Raw genomic sequence first — 22,056 nt, 5'->3', positions numbered from 1 at the left:
AAATAGAATAATTTCATTTGAAATGAAGACCTACTAATTTTTAAATGAAGACGTGAGTTCATCATTTCTCCTCTAAATTTTTCCCACGTTAAGCAATCACCATTATACCACGGGTTTGATTTGCTGGCGCATTTCAGGTCTCGTGTGCTATATTTAAGACATTTTTTAAAATTTACCGTGCATTTTGGCATATAAATCAAATCCTAGTCGGACTGCATTTTCTATTGAAAGGGATGAGGATTGTCATTCAATCTGGGAGCATCCAACTATGCAGACATACGATCCGTGGGGTTTGGGTTCTGGCCAATCAAAATGCACAACTCAGATCGTGCGTGCAGCAGGCGGGGGCATCAGCCACGGTTTGGTAGGCACATGGCATTCGTGAGTGAATCGTGTGCTATTTGAAAACATTTACTTGAACTAACAGCATATTTTCGTTTGAATGAATACATGATTTCATCGTTTTGCCTCCATTTTTTTTCCACGGTAAGAAATCGCGATTGTAACCTATGGTTTGATTTTCTGGTGCATTTGAGATCTCGTTTGCTATATTTGAGTCATTTGGGATCTCGCGACTACACGTGGGTGTAAGCAAGATCATTTGTGTGTCGCTTTGCGAGTTTTCATTTATTATACGAGAAACGGGAAAAAAATTCAAATAGTTCGGCCACAGGGTGCGGCCACAATCATTGGCCTTGTTGGTTTTTTAATTACAGGAAATGCATATAGAGCCCGGAAATAACGAAAATCATTGTGTCACTGTGGCGTATTCTCACGATCACATGGAAAAAAAATCGTAAAGTTTGGCACAAGTTTTGGTGCTCGCACCTTCCATACCGGAGCATCTCACAAGAAGGATCATATATAGCTTCCAAAAGGACACGTGACACTTCGGACTCCAAATCGTCAGTGACTACATCATTCCGCCTCGAAAAAAATTATGGTAACAATCACGGACATACCCTTGGTTTGATTTTCTGGCCCATTTCAGGTCTCGTCTGCTATGTTTAAGTCATCTTTTGCACTTACCTTACATTTAGTGCTTATAAAGTCAAAACCCTACTACAACTACATGTTGGTGTTTTAGTTAGGCTATACTTAGGCTACTCATAGTGGAGAGTATCATATACTAGTATCATGCATATGATACTAGTGTATGATATTACCTTTAATTATAGTGCATAGTATAATAGAGTAGTATCATAGATGATCATATTTATTGCCATGCATGACAAAAATTAGCATTGCATTTAGCATGATACAATATCTACCTATATGTTACTATAACCCTCTCTATCTTCTTTAATTCTTTGCCACATCAGCATACTTGCTATTTCCGAGTGCATGATACCGGCTATGATACCACCACTATGGCCAGCCTTATAGTGGGGAGTATCATATACTAGTATCATGCATATGATACTAGTGTATGATACTATGTACCTTTGTAGTGCATAGTATCATAGAGTAGTATCATAAATGACCGTATTTATGGCCATGCATGACACAAAGTAGCATAGCATTTATTATGTTACGGTATCTACCTATGTTACTTCAACCCACTCTCCCTTCTTTAATTCCTTGCCACACCATCATATTTGCTATTCCCGAGTGCATGATACCGGCTATGATACCCCCACTATGGCCAGCCTTAGCAAAGAAGGTGTACAAATCATTGTGCGTCACTTTGCGAGTTTTCATCCGTTTGTCCGAGAAGCGGGGAGAAGTTTCACACATTTCGGCCGCGAGGTGCGGCCACTGGCGTAGGCCTAGTTGGTATTTTAATTACAGGAAATTCATATGAGTCCCGACATCATCAAAATCGATGTGTGACCATGGCGTGCTCTCATGACCCCATCGAAAAAATTGGTAAAGTTTGGCACAAGTTTTAATGATCTCTCCTTCCAAACCGGAGCATCTCACATGAAGGATCATGGTTTCCAAAAGGAGACGTGTCAATTCAAACTCCAGTGGCCGGTGACTTCATCGTTTGGCCTCATAAAAATTTCCATGGTATGCAATCACCATTATACCATGGGTTTGATTTTCTAGCACATTTCAGGTAACGTTAGCTATATTGAAGACATTTTTTGAGTTTAACATGCATTTTGTGCATAAAAATAAAATTACAACTGGAACTGCATTTGTTGTCGGAAGGGATGAGGATTGCCGTTTTATCTGGGAGCATCCAACAGTGTAGACGTAGGATCCGTGGGGTTTGAGTTCTGGCCAATCAGAAAGCACGACTCAGACCGCACGCGGGGTTTGGTCAGCACACGACTTGCATGAACGAACCGTGTGCTATTCGCAAACCAGATTGCATATCTTTTGTTCACACATACTGGAGAGAGATCAATTGAGTGTGCTACCTCTATGATATAATAAAAATAATAATAATAATAATAATAATAATAATAAAAATAATAATAATAATAATAATAATAATAATAATAATAATAATAATAAACAGTTCATATTCATTGACTGAGCTGACAGCATATCAAGGTCAATATATTAATGGTTCTTGCATCAACAGAAAACCAGGCATAACTCACAACTTTAGTACACGCGACAATTCTAAATTGAACGAATTAAGTTGCAGGGTAGGCATAAAGACTAGTCTTACGGCTTAATTCCCATGTACATGGGGGAACTGGGATCATTATGTTAACCCTGAATGAACTTGGGTTTTCTAATGATTTTACGCTTCTTTGTTACATAGGTGCGTGATCCCTTGGCTGGCAACTCAGCAAATTCATCGTACTCGTCCTCATCGGCAACATCCTTGACACCCAGTACCCTCCTCTTCCCATGCATCACTACATGGCAGTTCTTACGCAAGGGGTCTTCCGCATAGAAAATCTGGGTAGCATCGCTGGCAAGAATGAACGGGTTCGCGTGATATGCCATCATTGTCCTGTTAACACAGGTCTTCCTGTAATCATCAACCTTTACATGACCAAGAGGGATCCATGCACACCTGAATAATGCCACCTTAACTTTCACATAGTTAAGCTCCCAAATCTCTTTGATGATTCCATAGTACACCCTTTTATCAGCTTCATCTACAGACATGCATTCTATTCAAACAGAGCTATTCTGATATGAGGTCTTCTCATCATGTCCCTTAGTGTAGAACGTGTATCCCTTTATGTCATATGCTTGGTTCGTCACCATAAGTGATGGTTTTTGTGCCAACCATGTAGCAATGTCATCGATGGATCCTTGTGCCAAACAATTCTTCAGCCATTCAGTGTAGTTCTTAGTGTGCTCCTTAATCTCCACATCCAATGAAGGCACCATTGGCAATAAGCTTTGGCGTACCTTCGCCAAGTGTTCTTCGGCATAAGCACTGAGAACTGGGCTGTTAAGCAGTACCGTCAAATGGGCTTTCTCTGCCAATTCTCCGGGTGCAGCCATTTCCGTGCCAGCAAGGACCGGCTTACCTTTCAGCCTTCCCTCATGGCAAGAGAGGGGCAAACCTATAGGTCTTTGTTTCATGTATTCGGTGCAAAACTCAACCACCTCCTCCGCGGTATAATCTTGTAGGATGCTTGCATTTAGATAGTTTCGGTTTCGACAATAGTGCTTTAGTATTCCCATGAACCGCTCAAAGGGATACATGTTGCAAGAAACACAGGACCACTATACTTTATCTCGTAGACAAGGTGCACAGTGAGATGGACCATGACATCAAAGAATGACAGCGGGAAAAACTTCTCTAGGTTGGACAATATTCTTGCAATATCATCTTGCATATGATCCAACTCTTCAGGATCTACAACTTTCTGCCATAGTTGGTTGAAGAAATCACAGATCTCAATTAGTGTGCTTCTTATATCTTTGTCCGTCAGATTCCTGATGGCCACCGGGAGGATTTGTGTCAACATTACGTGGCAATCATGTGACTTCATGTGTCCCAACTTCATTTTACCTGAGCTCACATCCACGAGACTTCTGATGTTTGCGGAGTAGGAAAAGGGTGTCTTAACTAACAACAAATAGGTGAAGAACTATGTTGCTTCTTTTGTACTGAGTTGTAACTCTGGCGAGCTTTGATGAATTTTTCATCATCTTCTGCTTCACTCTTGCGTTTTGATTGATCAACAAGCATATCGAGCGGTGCACTGTCACCATCCTTTGTTTTACCTTTAATCTTGAGCAGAGTACCAATGATGTTTCACATACGTTCTTCTCTACGTGCATTACATCAATGTAGGTACACGTAGAATCTCCCAGTAAGGTAATCTCCAGAACACCTATTTCTTCTTAAACACTTGACCCTTGGGTGTTTGTTTCACCGTCAAAGCGTGCTTCTTGCCAATCACAACATTAATTTTTTAGCCATGTTGTGGATCACCTCCCCATCATAGGGCCTTGGGCTCACATCTACCTCTGCCGTACCATCAAATACAGCTTTCATCTTTCAGTATGGGTGATTTCTATGTAAGAACCTACGATGACGAAAATACATGGTTTTGAGCGAGTTGGGAACAAATCTGCTAGCTGTCCTATCCATGCACATGACACACACACTACATCTCCGTTTGTTTTCTGCCCTGATGTGTTGCCTAATGCCGGCATATCTTGAATGGTGTGCACCAGCACTGCATGTAGATCAAAAAGCTCCTTTTTGTAAGCATCATAACATTTTACAGCAGGCGCATCTATCCACACTGTCAACAGTTCTTCTACGAGTAGCTGAAAGTAAATGTCGATGTCATTTCTAGGTTGCTTCGGGCCTTGGATAATCATTGACATCATAATGTATTGTTTCTTCATACACAACCAAGGAGCTAGGTTATATATGCACAGAAGCACCGGACATGTGCTGTGATTGGCACTCATATCGTTGAAAGGATTCATCCCATCAGTACACTCTGATAACCCACAAGTATATGGGATTGCAACAGTTTTCGAGGGCAGAGTATTCAACCCAAATTTATAGATTCTACACAACGGGAGCCAAAGAATACTTGCAAGTATTAGCAGCTGAGTTGTCCATTAAACCACACCTGGAGATTAATTATCTGTAGCAAAGTGATTAGTAGCACACCAATATGATAGTTTTGATAATGGAGTAACGGTAACAGTGATAACAGTGATTTTGTAGCAGTAACGATAGAAGTAGCAACAGTAGTAACTTAGCAAGAACAATATAAGGTAAATTCGTAGGCATTGGATCGATGACTCGTTGGATGATATACACCATGAGACAGTTACAACCTAGGGTGATATGACACTAGCTCCAGTTCATAAATATTGTAGGCAAGTATTCCGTAAATAGTCATATGTGCTTATGGAAAGAACTTGCAGCAGGATCCTATTGGAAACTAAGGGATATTATGGCCTCCTTTTAATAGAGAACCGGAACAAAGCATTAACACATGGTGAATACATGAACTCCTCAAAGTACGGTCACCGGGAGTGGTCCCGACTATTGTCACTCCGGGGTTGCTGGATCATAACACGTAGTAGGTGACTATAACTTGCAAGATCAGATCTAGAACATGGATATAATGGTGATAACATAAACAGTTCAGATCTGAAATCATGGCACCCGGGCCCAAAGTGACAAGCATTAAGCATGCAAAGTCATAGCAACATCAATCTCAGAACATAATGGATACTAGGGATCAGGCCCTAACAAAACTAACTCGATTACATGATGAATCTCATCCAACTCCTCACTGACCAGCGAGCCTACGAAGGAGTTACTCACTCCCGGTGGGGAGCATCATGGAATTGGCGATGGAGATGTGTTAGCAATGACGAAGATCGAAGATTCCCCTCTCCAGAGCCCCAAACGGACTCCAGATCTGGACTCCCGATGAAGAACCGGAGACGACAGCGGCTCCGTCTCTTGAAACCTGATAATTCTTTCTCCCTTATTTTTTCTGGAAATATCTGATTTTATAGCATCGGTTTCAGGGTCATCGGGGCCACCAGCTGGGGACAACCCACCTGGGCGTGCCTGGAGGGGGTGGCGCGCCCTGGTGGGTTGTGCCCACCAAGGTGCCCCCCCCCCCCCCGCCGGTGGTTCTTGGCTCTAGATATTTTCTTTTATTGTATAAAAAACCTCGAAAGTTTTGTTCCTTTCCGAGAACTTTTATTTCTGAACAAAAATAACACCATGGTAGTTCTACTGAAAACAGTGCCAGTCCGGGTTAGTTTCATTCAAATCATGCAAATTAGAGTCCAAAACAAGAGGAAAACGTTAGGAAAAGTAGATACGACAGAGACGTATCAACTCCCCCAAGATTATACCTTTGCTTGTCTTCAAGCAATTCAGTTGATAAACTGAAAGTGAAAAAGAAAAACTTTTACGCACTCTTTTCCTCTTGTTTCATAAATAAGCTTAAACAGCACCCAGGTTTTCAGCAAAGATTATAACTAAGCATGTCTACAATAACTCTTAAAAATTATATTAACTAATATCAATGGCATAATCAACTAGAGAGCAATAATAAAACATCTCAAATAGCAACACGTTGTCAAGACAACCATGATATAATATGACAATAGTGGTATCTTGCTAGCCCTTTCTCAGACCTCAAAACATAAATGTAGAGCACCTCTGAAGTTCAAGCAGCAACTAAACATTGTATCCAGTCATGATGCACCCAACATTAGCTACACACAATACATCAGCATGACAGCAGTGCTCTCAGCTTTTGGCGCTTATTTGAGAAGGTGATGCCACAACATAAATGTAAATAGATAGTCCGTTCGTAGAGGTAAGCAACGATTTGCAGAGGTGCCAGAGCTCAAGTTTTTAAAAAGGAGGTAACTGAAATTTTGGGACATGCACCCTTCTCACGACCATCAGTTATCAATATCTCCCATGCGAAGCACGCCAGTGGCGGTTCCCAAGCGGAAAGGTAAAGGTTATGACTCCATTGGGAGTTTTTGTTTGATTATTTGAGAGATCAATCACTACTGCGGGGTGTTGCTAACGTGACACTATGATCAGAGACCCTATCAAAAGAACTGTCAAAAAGGTGCAAAACATTTGCGATGGCGGATGCATCAAACATGGTTTAGATTTTTGTTGCGTGTGTGATTCAGGGCATACAGTCCATTTTAATTATCTGTTTGCGATGAGGGTGAACAAAATAAGCGGTCTGCCAGACGAAGGCGTGTGCAATGCAGAGCATACGGTTCACTCGGATGAACTATTTGTGATTGATGAATTCATCGCTGATGGGTTACCTAGTGTGGTCCGTGTGTGTTGTGATATGCTTTGTCTACGGAACATCTATGCTCTGTGTACAGAAGAACAACATATATATACTTGTAACATGACATGATTGCAATACCAAATTAAACATCCAATTAAGTTATATAACAAATACCATAAATATTGCAAGGTTCAAATTCAATGATTACAACGCCCAAATTCAAACATTGCAAACATCAACATTTCTGCAAAGAGATCAGCCGCTGACAAGTCATGTATGGGTTTGACACAATGACTTCCAATTGCTCTACCATGTGCTCTTCCAAAATAAAGTTTAGCTTTTTTTGAGCCTCTTCCATTCTGCAGTACCTACCGGCTCTGATCAACATACTATTCATCTTTCCTAATTAAATGTGTGTTCAACCTTAGTACCCTCAGCACCTTTGCTCTAGCAAGAAAGAACCTGACGAGTGTAATCTCCGATAAGGTCCCCCGTAGGAGTTCAAAGTAATATTTGAGATATGCAGATCCAGGCATTCGATGTGATTGTCGTTATAAACATTATCCACCTCCGGGCCTATTATTATCTGCAAAAGAAGAGAGCGTGTTAGTGCCTACATGCAGTTTTGAACACTACCACACGCCTATTTGGTTTGCAGGATTTGTGAAATGCACCAACGTGCCATCTTCGATCTGACATGATTAACATGGGCATTTGATTACAATCTAGAAACATGTAGCCTTCTTCACAAGAGGTTGGATTGGATGAAAAATTCCCTAAGAAAACTAGTACAGATGAATCCAAAGGAGAAATGCTTATGGATTGTAACCATATGAATCAAGCAACCAATATGTGGTGGGGTTGTATGTTCTGAAATCATCCAAAATTCCTTCAAAAATCGTAGTACATTGTCATTGTAAACTTGGGAAAAGGTGCAGAAAATTGAAATCCCTTATGGTTAACATTTAACAGAAAGGAACATCACCTCGACATACAACTTCTTCAGGCACGGAAAGCATCTCAGGCAACTGACAACTTGGTCCAAGTTGGGGCCGACAGATTCTAGTGCCAAGACCTTCAATGTGCCCAGAATCTGGGTGAAGCTTTGCTAGATGACAGATGAACATACATCTTCAAAACTAGAAATAATGTTGATATCAATAAAGAGAGGTATAAGTTGACTGTTGTACCTGAAAGTAGTAGTATTTGACAGACGAGTAGCCCATCACTACCAATTTCCGGGAAGAAATGACATTGATTCTTGTTGGACCTTGTTGATCAGCTACAAGTAATCTCTCAAGTGAAGGACTGTCCTCAGTGACCATATTGTGGTCCACCTTTTGTGATCTCGTGTTGCAGCACCAGCAACACACATAAATAGTCCGGAGAGTCCTGGAGGTGATGTGTAAGGTACTCGACCAATTCATCGCCTTAAGATGAAGGAACTCGAGTACAGTACATCTGCGGTGCAGGCGCTCCATGTCATCCTTTGGGATGCGGATGGCGACGAGCTCGAGGTACTTCAGTTGTGGTAGAAAAAGAACGAGCGCGTCATTAAGGGGGATAGCAGTTCATGAACTTGGCGAGACGCAGCATGAGCGCGAAGCGGAGCGTGGACATTGGCAGCGAGCACATATGCCCATCATTAAAACCGAGCTTCTCAAGCTGATCTATGGTGGGGGATTGGAACCACTCGTCAAGCTTGGCTCGGTCCTTGCCATTGGAACTGAACTTGCCTGTGATAAGGCCTCTGATTGGGCCATGGTGACCGCCGAGGATCTGGGAGAACGCATCCAAGCTTTTGCGATAGCCATGGTAGAGCTCGTGGGTGTCGAGGAGGTCGACAAGGGTGAGGAGCCACAGGGGGCACCACCGCCGAGAAAGGGCAGCTGTCCTTGCCCCATATTTGATTGGGAGGAGGGATATGATGACTGTCAACATATCATCGGGGAGGTTGCTGCTGAAGTCTAGGCCAGCTGGAGTCGCTTGCGGTTCTTTCTCGACCCGCCTCCGCTTGTTGGCAGCCTCGTTCTCCACCTCATTGATGGCGACGAAAACCTCTGTCTCCATATTCACGTCGTGCTCCGGGGCACTTTAAGGACTAAGAGTAGCGTCGAGGATGCGGGCGGAAAGAGAGGATTGTGTGTGTGGCGAGGATGGGGGGTGCGGCCGCTCGGTCGCGCCATTAATACATACCAGTGGGAGCGAGGCGGGTGGCGGTCAAAGGCTGTCTCGCTTCCTGGTGAGCCTGCATGGCGGACTTCTGGCATTCCTATACCATCATTTCACAGAGCATGGCGGACGCGCCATTAATATGGAGAAGTGGGAGCAAGGTGGGCGTCGGTTAAAGGGCTGGCTCGCCTGAGCGGCAGATTGCTGGCATGCCTACCGTCATTTCACACAGCTACTAGCACGCCCCGTATGGTGAGTGCGTAGCAAAAACACGCATGAATTAGATAGTGGTAATGATTTTAGTTGCAAAAATTAGATAGCTAGTGATTTTTAGCTCCATATTTTGACAAATCGCACTGTCTCTTGGCTTAGCACCGAAGTATGGCTTTAATTTGCATACCGTATTCAATCTCAACCGTTTGCGTTGAAGAGATGCACAAATCCTGCATTGAACAGCTCGCACGCTTCCCAGTGAGCCTCTCGGTTAGCCTGCACACCGGACTGCGCTTGCATGCCTCCCGTTCAGTCAAGCAGTTGTCCGCACAGCACCTCCTATAGCCATTAAAACCAAGACACATGGCGTCACTTAAATGGTTAACAGAATGCACACGTACAAACATTTGAGATATTAAAGTGACAGCTATTTGTTTCAAAATGCCTTTGTTGGCTGTTATTCGAGTCCGCCTTCTCTCAAAATGGACACCAAAAACACCACAACATGTCGGGTGCCATTCCATGATACCATGCCAAGTTTCATGAATTTCAGATGAGTTTTGGATTTACTAGAATTTTTTAAAAACAAAGTATCTCAATGTTTTGCTGGCAATCAACGGTGCCCCAGTGTTTGAAATTCATTCCCATTTCTTGCATGGGACCTAAGCATGCACCCAATGACACAAATTTGATTTTCCAACCAATTTATATGCACTGGAGCATGTGCATGTAGTTCAAATTTGAATTATGCACATAAATGCATCAAAAACTCAATTAATGCATAAAATGTTCAAACGAACCCCAAGAAATCCCAAAAACTGACACAACACTCCTGTTGTTCTCTGTTGACACTAGAATTTTTTTGAAAGCAATAAGAGGCAGCCGATATCATTTAGTCCCCAAAGGTGGGACGTTCCCTACCGAAACCATCAGGCTTGTTGTGAGAAGCTCTGGTTTGTGAGAAGCATATCCCCAAACCTGCCCCAAATGGGACAAAAAATTTACCACGACATGTTGATGCTGCTCCATGATAGCATGCCAAGTTTCATGAATTTCAGATGAGTTTTGGATTTACTAGAATTTAAAAGTAAGGAATCTCAATGTCTGGGGCCGAGTGATGGTGGCAGGGTGTTTGACATTCATTCCCATTTCTTGCATGGGACCTAAGCATGCAACCAAGGACACATATTTGAATTTTTAACCAATTTATATGCATTAGAGCATGTGCTTGTAGTTCAAATTTGAATTATGCACATGAATGCATAGAAAACTTAGTTAATGCATAAAAATGTCCAAACGAACCCCGAAAAATCCCAAAAATTGACACAACACTCGTGTTATTCTATGTTGACACTAGAAAATTTTTGAAAGCAATAAGAGGCAGCGGATATCGTTTTGTCCCCAAAGGTGGGACGTTCACTACCGAAACCATCAGGCTTCTTGTGAGAAGCTCTGGTTTGTGAGAAGCATATCCCCCAACTTGCCCCAAATGGGGCAAAAAAATTACCGCGGCATGTTGATGCCCCTCCATGATAGCATGTCAAGTTTCATGATTTTCAGACGAGTTTTGCATTTACTAGAATTTAAAAGCCAGGTATCTCAATGTTTGCGGCCGAGTGATGGTGGCAGGGTGTTTGACATTCATTCCCATTTCTTGCATGGGGCCTAATTAAGCATGCAACCAAGGACACATATTTGAATTTTCAACCAATTTATATGCATTAGAGCATGTGCCTGTAGTTCACATTTGAATTATGCACATGAATGCATAGAAACTCATTTAATGTATAAAAATGTCCAAGTGAACCCCCAAACATCCCAAAAATTGACACAACACTCCTATTGTTCTATGTTGACACTAGGAAAAAAATTGTAATCGAGAAAAGGCAATGGATATCGTTACATCTAGAAAGGTGAAACGTTCCCAATCGAAACCATCGGGCTTGTTGTGAGAACCTATGATCTGTGAGAAGCATATCCCCCACGTTCTCTAGAGAGCCACGGTGTCGTGGTGTTCGAAATTCACCCCCATTTCTTGCATGGGAAATAAGCATAAACCCATGGACACATATATGATTTTACAACCCATGTTCATGCACCGGAGCATGTGCATGTAGTTTAGTTTTGAATTATGCACCTGAAATGGCTAGAAAACCAATTTAATGTATAAAATGTCCAAACAAACCATGAATAATTCCAATTCTTTTACGACGCACATATAGTTGCATTTTCACTTCATGTAAAAGGTCTAGCAAGTCAAACACCGTCCATTGCCGCTGTGGTCCCATTATGTAATTCAAATCAAGAAGAAAATCAAGTAGATCCCACATAGTTTGTTATAACCAACTGTGTGAGATGCAACACAAAATATCTTGGAGCATCGTCGGAGTATAGTACGTATACGCCTTCCGCGAGAAGGTGCGACGGCTACAATCCACAGCCTACTCTGAATAAGGGACCGTGTCTGATGACACTTTGTGCGGCAGTTTTTTCGCTGAAGCGATTCCAAATTTACGGCTTCCGCAGAAATATCTACCTCCCCGCCCATCCCCCTTAACAAAAGCCACATTTCCCCTGTTTCTGCCTTCATTTCCAAGTTGAAACCTTCACTCCTTGCTTGCAGCGCCGCCTCCTCGCCGGCGACTCTCCTTCGCGCTGCTCGTCCTCGCCTATCCAGGCAGGTAATCCACACCCGACCCCCATCCTCCTCCTCCTTCCACATCCCATATGCCCCTGAAGGAAATACGCCCTAGAGGCAATAATAAAGTTATTATTTATTTCCTTATTTCATGATAAATGGTTATTATTCATGCTAGAATTGCATTAACCGGAAACTTAGTACATGTGTGAATACATAGACAAAACATATTGTCCCTCGTATGCCTATACTTGACTACCTTGTTACTCAAAGATGGTTATGGTTCCTAACCATAGACATGTGTTGTCATTTGATGAACGGCGTCACAACATTAGGAGAATGATGTGATGTCCATGACCCATCCGTTAGCTTAGCATTATGATTGTTATAGTTTCATTGCTACTGCTTTCTTCATGACTTATACATGTTCCTCGTACTATGAGATTATGCAACTCCCGAATACTGGAGGAACACTTTGTGTGCTACCAAACGTCACAACGTAATAGGGTGATTATAAAGGTGCTCTACAGGTGTCTCCAAAGGTGTTTGTTGAGTTGGCATAGATCGAGATTAGGATTTGTCACTCCGTGTTTCGGAGAGGTATCTCTGGGCCCTCTCGGTAATGCTCATCACTATAAGCCTTGCAAGCATTATAACTAATGAGTTAGTTGCAGGATGAAGTATTACAGAACGAGTAAAGAGACTTGCCGGTAACGAGATTGAACTAGGTATGATGCTACCGACGATTGAATCTCGGGCAAGTAACATACCGATGACAAAGGGAACAATGTATGTTGTTGTGCGGTTTGACCGATAAAGATCTTTGTAGAATATGTAGGAACCAATATGAGCATCCAGGTTCCGCTATTGGTAATTTACCAGAGATGAGTCTCGATCATGTCTACATAGTTCTCGAACCCGTAGGGTCCGCATGCTTAATGTTCGATGACGATATGTATTATGAGTTATGTGTTTTTAATGACCGAAGTTTGTTGGGAGTCCCGGATAAGACCACGGACATGACGAGGAGTCCCGAAATGGTCGAGACACGAAGATTGATATATTGGACGGCTATATTCAGACACCGTAAGTGTTCCGGAGAAGTTTCGGATAAACCGGAGTGCAGGAGGGTTATCGGAACCCCCCGGGGAACTAATGGGCCTCAATGGGCCTTAGTGGAGAGAGAGGGGCGGCCAGGGCAGGCCGCGCCCCCTCCACGTTGGGTCCGAATTGGACTAGGAAGGGGGCGGCGTCCCCCTTTCCTTCTCCCTCTCCCCCTCCTTCCTTCCACCCTCTCCTTCTTGGTGGAAACCTACTAGGACTTGGAGTCCTAGTATGATTCCACTCTTGGGGGCGCGCCTAGGAGAGTCCGCCGGCCTCCCCTTGCTCCTTTATATACGGGCGCAAGGGGGCACCCTAGAACACACAAGTTTCTCTCCCAACCATGTGCGGTGCCCCTCCATAGTTACACACCTCGATCGTACCATCGTAGTGCTTAGGCGAAGCCCTACGCTGGTAGCATCATCATCACCGTCGCCACACCGTCGTGCTAACTGAACTCACCCTCGTTCTCAACTGGATCAAGAGTACGAGGGACGTCATCGAGCTGGACGTGTGCTGAACACGGAGGTGTCGTACGTTCGGTACTTGGATCGGTTGGATCGCGAAGAAGTTCGACTACATCAACTGCGTTATTGAAACGCTTCTACTTTCGGTCTACGAGGGTACATGGACACATTCTCCCCTCTTGTTGCTATGCATCACCTAGATAGATCTTGCGTGATCGTAGGAATTTTTTTGAATTACAGTGTTCCCCAAGAGTGGCATCTGAGCCAGGTCTATGCGTAGATGTTATATGCACGAGTAGAACACAAAGAGTTGTGGGCGATAATAGTCATACTGGTTACCACCAACATCTTATTTTGATTCGGCGGTATTGTTGGATGAAGCGCCCCGGACCGACATTACATGACCGTGTTCATGAGACTGGTTCTACCGACGTGCTTTTGCACAAAGGTGGCTGAAGGGTGTCTGTTTCTCCAACTTTAGTTGAATAAGTTTGACTACGGCCGGTCCTTGTTGAAGGTCAAAACAACACACTTGACAAAAAATCCTTGTGGTTTTGATGCGTAGGTAAGAACGGTTCTTGCTAGGAGCCCGTAGCAGCCACATAAAACTTGCAACAACAAAGTAGAGGATGGCTAACTTGTTTTTGCAGGGCTTGCTGTGATGTGATATGGTCAAGGCATGATGAGATATAAATTGTTGTATGAGATGATCATGTTGTGTAACAAAGTTATCGGCAACTGGCAGGAGCCATATGGTTGTCGCTTTATTGTATGCAATGCAATCCCCATGTAATTGTTTTACTTTATCACTAAGCGGTAGCGATAGTCGTAGTAACAATAGTTGGTGAGACGACAACGATAAATATGATGGAGATCAAGGTGTCGCATCGGTGACGATGGAGATCATGACGATGCTTCGGTGATGGAGATCATGAGCACAAGATGATGATGGCCATATCATGTCACATATTTTCTGATTGCATGTGATGTTTATCTTTTATGCATTATAAGATGATCCCTTACTAAATTTCAAGGTATAAGTGTTCTCCCTGAGTATGCACCATTGCTACAGTTCGTCGTGCCGAGACACCATGTGATGATTGGGTGTGATAAGCTCTACGTTCACATACAATGGGTGCAAGCCACTTTTGCACACGCAGAATACTCGGTTAAACTTGACGAGCCTAGCATATGCAAATATGGCCTCGGAAGACTGAGACCAGAAGGTTGAACGTGAATCATATAGTGGATATGATCAACACAGTGATGTTCACCATTGAAAACTACTCCATCTCACGTGATGATCGGACATGATTTAGTTGATTTGGATCACGTGATCACTTAGATGACTAGAGCGATGTCTATCTAAGTGGGAGTTCTTAAGTAATATGATCAATTGAACTTTAATTTGTCATGAACTTAGTCCTGATAGTTATTTTGCATGTCTATGTTATTGTAGATGTCGGATATCGGGTTCCGGAAAAACCCTTCAGGTTCGAACTCTCGGGTGCGCACAAAGATCTCTCCCTACCAAAACATGCCCTCAGCCTCGCCGCGGATTCTAAGCTAGCACGATGAACAACACAAGAGACACAAGGTTTATGCTGGTTCGAGCCACCGTTGTAGTGTAATACCCTAATCCAGTGTGCCGTGTGGTGGATTGCCTCTTGGGCTGATGATGAACAGTATAGAGGAAGAATTGCCTCTCGAGGAGAGGTGTTCTTCTACTTGGTAGTGTGTAGATGAGCCGGATCTGGACCCCCTTCTACGATGGTGGCTAGCCCTATTTATAGAGGCGCTGGTCCTATTCCCAAATATTGAGCGGAAAGGGAGCCAATAACGACCATTTTGAAAGGGGACAGCTAGTACAAGCTATCCTGACTAAAGGTGGTCTTCGACTGTCAAAGGTGCTGGTGATGACGCCGTCTTGGGCTCCACGGTGACCTCCGTCCTGCCGCTCTGCTGGTCTTGGTCTCGTTGCACCGATATGGAAACCTTTGCCTGATGCCTCGGTACACCGCGCCTGCGCTTGCCTCCTTTGCACCAAAGAGGAAATGAGGGCACTACATGGGCTGGCGCCCTCCTGGTCTTGATCGTCATGGCTTGCATCACGGACACCTCGCGAGGTACCCGTTGCCTAGATATCTCCGCCTCCTCGCGAGCCTACCTGGTGAGACTGCCCCTGAGGAGGCCTTGCGTCGTCCGCCCCGCGAGGCTTGGCCCCTCGCAAGGGTCTTGAGTGTTGGTTGATGAAGACGGGCCATACTGGGCCACTGGTTGAGCCACGCAGCAGGCCGCAGGCAGGCAAGTCTGGGGACCCCCATTCCCAGAACACCGATAGTAGCCCAGGGCCCAAGGCGTGCTCGGACTTGGCTTAGCAGCGAAGCAAAAGGGCAAGTGCGGAGCGCCGCGGGCCCCAACAGCCTGCGGCCTTGGTCGCCGCATGTCGATTGATTTTACGTGGGCGTCTCCGCTTCCCCATGCCGCCTCGGGAACTGCCTGATTTGACGAGTCCCTGCTGCATGCAAAAACAGTCATCATTACCTATGATCATGGAGGCCGACAATTGGCCTCCCTGGGATTATAAATATGGAGGGGTGAGAGATCCCCCGTTGCCCATCTCCTCTCGCTCCGCCTGCTTCTTCTCCCTCCTCGCTCCTGTTGCTTGCAGCACCCCATGGCGCCCATGAAGAGGTTCTCGGCCGTGGAGAAGGGGAAGGCTTGCCAGGAAGGGCCTGACTCTCCTTCGCCCAAGCGCGGCTACGGTTGTCCTCGCAAGCATCCCGCGACCCCTGCCGTGGCTTCCCGTGTTCGCGGCAGTGGCCCTTCACATGGTGGTGGCCGCCCATGTCGAGGTAGCCCAGTTGGCGGGGGAAGGCGTGTCGTGGCTGCACGGCCTCCCCGGCCACGCTTCCATTCGGCAGAGGTGCTGCTGGAGTTTGTTGTGTGGCCGGACAACCCGGCCGACAACTGGCTCCAGCTCCCTCGCTTGTTCGTCGGTGAACTGCCGGCCGCTGGCCCCGGCGGGCTTCGGTTGCAGGCAGACGACTGCTGCAACAGGGCCTCCTGGGTCATGGTTGAGATCTCCGTCGCCGGCAATGTAGCCTTGGCCCAGGGTTGGCAAACGTTTGCCCGCGCCCGTGGCCTGGGCAGGCGGTGCACCCTCCACTTCAAGTATGACGGCAATATGACCCTCTACGTGAGGGTGTTCGGAGAAGATGGCCGCCGTGTTGGGTGCTGCCCTGAAGACGATGATGGCGACGAGGTGCTCGGCCTTGGCGACGGTCATGACGGGGGCGAAGGCGAACCCGCGCCCGGCGGCGACCGCAGCTCATCGAGCTTCAGCGACTCCTCCTCCGGTGAAAACTCCTCCAATGGTGGCCGCGATCAGCCACCATGCCGCTGCGCCCGCTTCGAGGGCGGTAGCGGGTTGCCCCGTCGCCGCGCTCCGGTGAAGCGCGAAGCGGAGTCCGATTGAGCTCGGGAGGACGACATAGACCCCTTCTCGCGAGCTGTTGCAAGGCGTGCATTGCTTTTATTTTGTTTTCCTCCTTTTCCTGCATCGAGAGAGAGAAGTATGGGGCCCCGTGGGGGCATACAATAGACTATGATCTCCTAATTATCATACTATATTTATTGTTCCTGTGTTGTGTTATGGTGTCGTTGTTATGTGTCTGCGCGTAGGAACAACTTAGCTCAGGACGTTTGCGGTAGTTTCTGCCTCGCGAGGTGCCTGCTTGAGGCATCACCGGGCGCCTTAACAGCTGCAAAAAAACCGTTGGGAGAATCATTTCCGAACCTTGGTTGCGAGAGTTGCCGGCCATGGCCCGGTGCTTGGTGTCGTGATGCCCGAGGGGCATGGACTAGTAGGGGTGCTCCCGCTGTGAACTCGAATGAGAGATCCTCGCGAAAATTAAGAGATGAAGGGCTCACGAGGGCGCCCGCGCAGCCCCCTCGCAAGGTTTGCGAGAGAGAGGACGAGTCAGACAAAAGCTGAAAACAGAGGACAGGGGCAGAAGACGTCAAATAACACTAGAAGCAACTTCAAATAAAGGTTCAAACAAGGGAGAACAAGCCAACTGCGGAAAGCAAATGAAAAGCCGCGTCCGGCACCTAGTCTAGGCTTCGACGTCCTCTCACCAGCGTGGAGCTAAGTGCTGCCACTGGGCGTGGGCGGGAGCCCCCGAGGCCCGAGGGTGGCACTCCAGAGACTCCGGGGCATGTACAGCCCCAACTCATTATTACGTGAGAGTGTCACAGGCGGCGAGCATCACAGGCACTGGGCCTTCTTCACAGGCACCGGGCCTTTCTTTGGGTGGCCAGCTTCAAAGGCACTAGGCCTTCTTCATAGGCACTGGGCCTTTCTTCAGGGGTAAAACTTCCAGAGATGCTGGATGTTCCAGACGTTTGGGATGGGTACCCCCTCCTGAGTCTCCAAGCGCGCGACACCAGACCTGGAAACATGGACAACCTTGAATGGGACCTCCCACATGGGCGAGAGCTTATGCAACCCTTCCCTGAAGAGCAACCGTCTGAGCACGAGGTCACCTACCTCGAGAGTCCTAGGGTGTATGTTGCGACAATGATACCGCTGCATCGCCTGCTGGTATTTTGCTGCTTGTAGTGTGGCTTCACGACGGCGCTCCTCCCCCAGCACGAGGTCCATCCCCCGCATGGCGTCCTGTTGCGCTTCATCAAACGCTAGGACCCGCACGGAGCGACGCCTGACTTTGTGAGGGAGGACCGCCTCTACTCCGTAGACGAGGAAGAACGAGGTCTCGCCAGTTGGCTTGGTGCCGGTACTGCGGATGGACCACAACACGGACTGGAGCTCGTCGTACCAGCCCCTGCCACAGGCCTCAAACTTCTTCTTGAAGTTCCTGGTTTTGAGGCCCCTCAGGACCTCTGCATTGGCGCGTTTGGCCTAGCCGTTACTCCGGGGGTGCGCCACCGAAGCGTAGCATATCTGCGTTCCAAGGTTAGCAGAATATGTTTTGAAGAGATTGCTGGTGAACTGCGAACCGTTGTCGGTGATGATGCGGTTAGGGACCCCAAACCGGCTCACGAGGCCCTTCATGAACTTGACTGCAGAACCAGCTGGGATGGTGCGGACGGCTTCCACCTCTGCCCACTTGGTGAACTTGTTGATGGCGACGTAGAGGTAGCTGTAACCCCCAGACGCTCGAGGAAACGGGCCCAAAATATCCAGCCCCCGGACTGCGAACGGCCATGAGAGCGGGATGGTATACAGGCCCTGAGCTGGCTAATGGATCTGCTTGGCATGGAATTGGCAGGCTTCGTAGGACTTCGCCGGCTTGATTGCGTCGTTGAGTGCTGTAGGCCAGTAGAACCCGCTGCGAAACGCCTTGCCGATGAGGGTCCGTGATGAAGAGTGTTGTCCGCAATCTCCACCGTGTATGTCAGCCAGCAATTCCTTCCCCTGTTCCCTATAGTGAAGGTGGCGCCTGAGGACCCGTCCTCCTCAACTGGCACCCTCTTGGTCTCCGCCTTGACCTGAGTGAACAACTGCTTCTTCTTGGTCGGTTCAGCCTCCTTGACTTTGGTGGTGTCCACGCCGGCAGGCTGCGCTATCGCGGCGGTCTTGAGGGTAATCTTGAGCGCCAACAGGGCATATTTGGTATCACCAGCCACGGTGAGGACGCCGCTGCTCCCGGGCATCTTCACGAGGTTGTAGGCCGGATGGGTCGCTGCCATGAACTGAACCAAGGCAGGGTATCTGAGGATGGCGTTGTATGGGAGGCCGATGTGGGCGATGTCGAAGTTGACCAGCTCCGTGCGGAAGTTGTCGTGGGTGCCAAAGGTCACAGGGAGGCGCATCTGCCCCAGGGAGCTGGAGGAACCGCCTCTGACGCCCAAGAAGGGCTTACTGGGTCGGAGCCGTTCCAGCGGTACACGGAAGAGGCTGAAGGCCTCCACCGAGAGCATGTTGAGGCCGACGCCGCCGTCGATGAGGGTCTTGGTGATGGCCACTTGGTGGATGGTGGGCGTGCAGAGCATCGGGAGCACACCCGAGCAAGCGGTGTTGACGGGGTGATCGTCCGAGCTGAAGGTCAGGTCGGCTTTGGGAGCCGACCAACCCGGAGGAGCTCCTTGCCGCGCGAGTGCGGCGCCGATCTGGCAAAAGAATGGCTTGGCATGGCGGTCTGAGGGTGGCGCCTGCGAGCCACCCAAGAGAGTTGCGACGACCGGGGGCGCCGGCGCCGCGTAGTGGGTGAAGAAGAGGTCACGCAGATCCTCCCAGGAGGCCACAGAAGATGTTGGCAGGTTGAGAAGCCAAATGCGTGGGACGCTAGTGAGGGCCATGGGGAACCAGTTGGCCATGACCCTGTCGTTGCCTCCGGACTTGAGGACGGCCTCCTCGTACGCCAGCAGGAAAACCAGCAGGTCTGCCGCGCCGTCGTAGCGCAGCGGCATCTCTGGCTTGAACTTGTGCGACCACTGCACCTGCCGCAGGGCGGGGGCCAAGGCTCAGAGCCCCTGACCTGGGTGCTGGCGCCGATCGCCGGAGCCGGAGGCGCGATTCCCTCCATGAGGGCGAAGCGCGATGCTGGTGGAGAACGGATCGACAGAAGGAAGAGCTCCGACACACCCCTACCTGGCATGCCAAATGTCGGATATCGGGTTCCGGCAAAACCCTTAAGGTTTGAACTCTGGGGTGCGCACGAAGATCTCTCCCTACCGAAACACGCCCTCAGCCTTGCCGCAGATTCTAAGCTAGCACGATGAACAACACAAAAACACAAGGTTTATACTGGTTCGGCCACTGTTGTGGTGTAATACCCTAATCCAGTGTGTCATGTGGTGGATTGCCTCTTGGGCTGATGATGAACAGTACAGAGGAAGAACTGCCTCGCGAGGAGAGGTGTTCTTGTGCTTGGTGGTGTCTAGATGAGCCGGATCCGGATACCCTTATACGATGGTGGCTAGCCCTATTTATAGAGGCCCTGGTACTCTTCCCAAATATTGAGCGCGAAGGGAGCCAACAACGGCCATTTTGAAAGGTGGTCTTCGACTGCCAAAGGTGGTGGTGATGACGCCGTCTTAGTCTCCAAGGTGACCTCCGTCCTGCCGCTCTGCTGGTCTTGGTCTCGTTGCACCGATATGGAAACCTTTGCTTGATGCCTTGGTACTCCGCGCTTGCGCTTGCCTCCTTTGCACCAAAGAGGAAACGAGGACACTGCATGGGCTCGCGCCCGCCTGGCGCCCGCCTGGTCTTGATCATCATGGCTTGCGTCACGGACACCTCGCGAGGTACCCCCTGCCTTGATCGCTCCACCTCCTCGCGAGCCTACCTAGTGAGGCCGCCCCTGAGGAGGCCTTGCGTCGTCCGCCCCGCCAGGCTTGGCCCCTCGCGAGCGTCTTGAGTGTTGGTTGATAAAGACGGGTCGTAATGGGCCACTGGTTGAGCCACGCAGTAGGCCGCAGGCAGGCAAGTCTAGGGACCCCCGTTCCCAGAACGCCGACAGTAGATCTATGGCCCGTTCTATCATTCCTTTGAATTTTAATGTGTTCCTAGAGAAACCTAAGTTAAAAGAAGATGGAAGCGACTACACGGACTGGGTCCGTAACTTGAGGATTATCCTCATTGCTACACAGAAGAATTACGTCCTGGAAGCACCGCTGGGTGCCAGGCCTGCTGTAGATGCTACTGATGACATTAAGAATGTTTGGCAGAGCAAAGCTAATGACTACTCGATAGTTTAGTGTGCCATGCTCTAAGGCTTAGAATTGGGACTTCAAAGATGTTTTGAATGTCATGGAGCATATGAGATGTTCCAAGAGTTGAAGTTGATATTTCAAGCAAATGCCCGAGTTGAGAGATATGAAGTTTCCAACAAGTTATACAGCTGCAAAATGGAGGAGAATAGTTCTGTCAGTGAACACATACTCAGAATGTCTTGGTACCATAACCACTTGACTCAGTTGGGAGTTAATCTTCCTGATGATAGTATCATTGATAGAGTTCTTCAATCACTACCACCAAGCTATAAAGGCTTCGTGATGAACTATAATATGCAAGGGATGAACAAGAATATTCCCGAGCTCTTCGCGATGCTAAATGATGCGGAGGTAGAAATCAAGAAGGAGTATCAAGTGTTGATGGTCAACAAGACCACTAGTTTCAAGAAAAAGGGCAAAGAGAAGAAGGGGAACTTCAAGAAGAATGGCAAGAAAGTTGTTGCACAAGAGAAGAAACCCATGTCTAGACCTAAGCCAGAAACTAAGTGCTTCTACTGCAAAGGGACTGGTCACTGGAAGCAGA

This window comes from Triticum aestivum, chromosome 3B (genome assembly GCF_018294505.1).
Source record: "Triticum aestivum cultivar Chinese Spring chromosome 3B, IWGSC CS RefSeq v2.1, whole genome shotgun sequence".
NCBI lineage: Eukaryota > Viridiplantae > Streptophyta > Magnoliopsida > Poales > Poaceae > Triticum > Triticum aestivum.
This window is presented reverse-complemented; position numbering follows the sequence as displayed.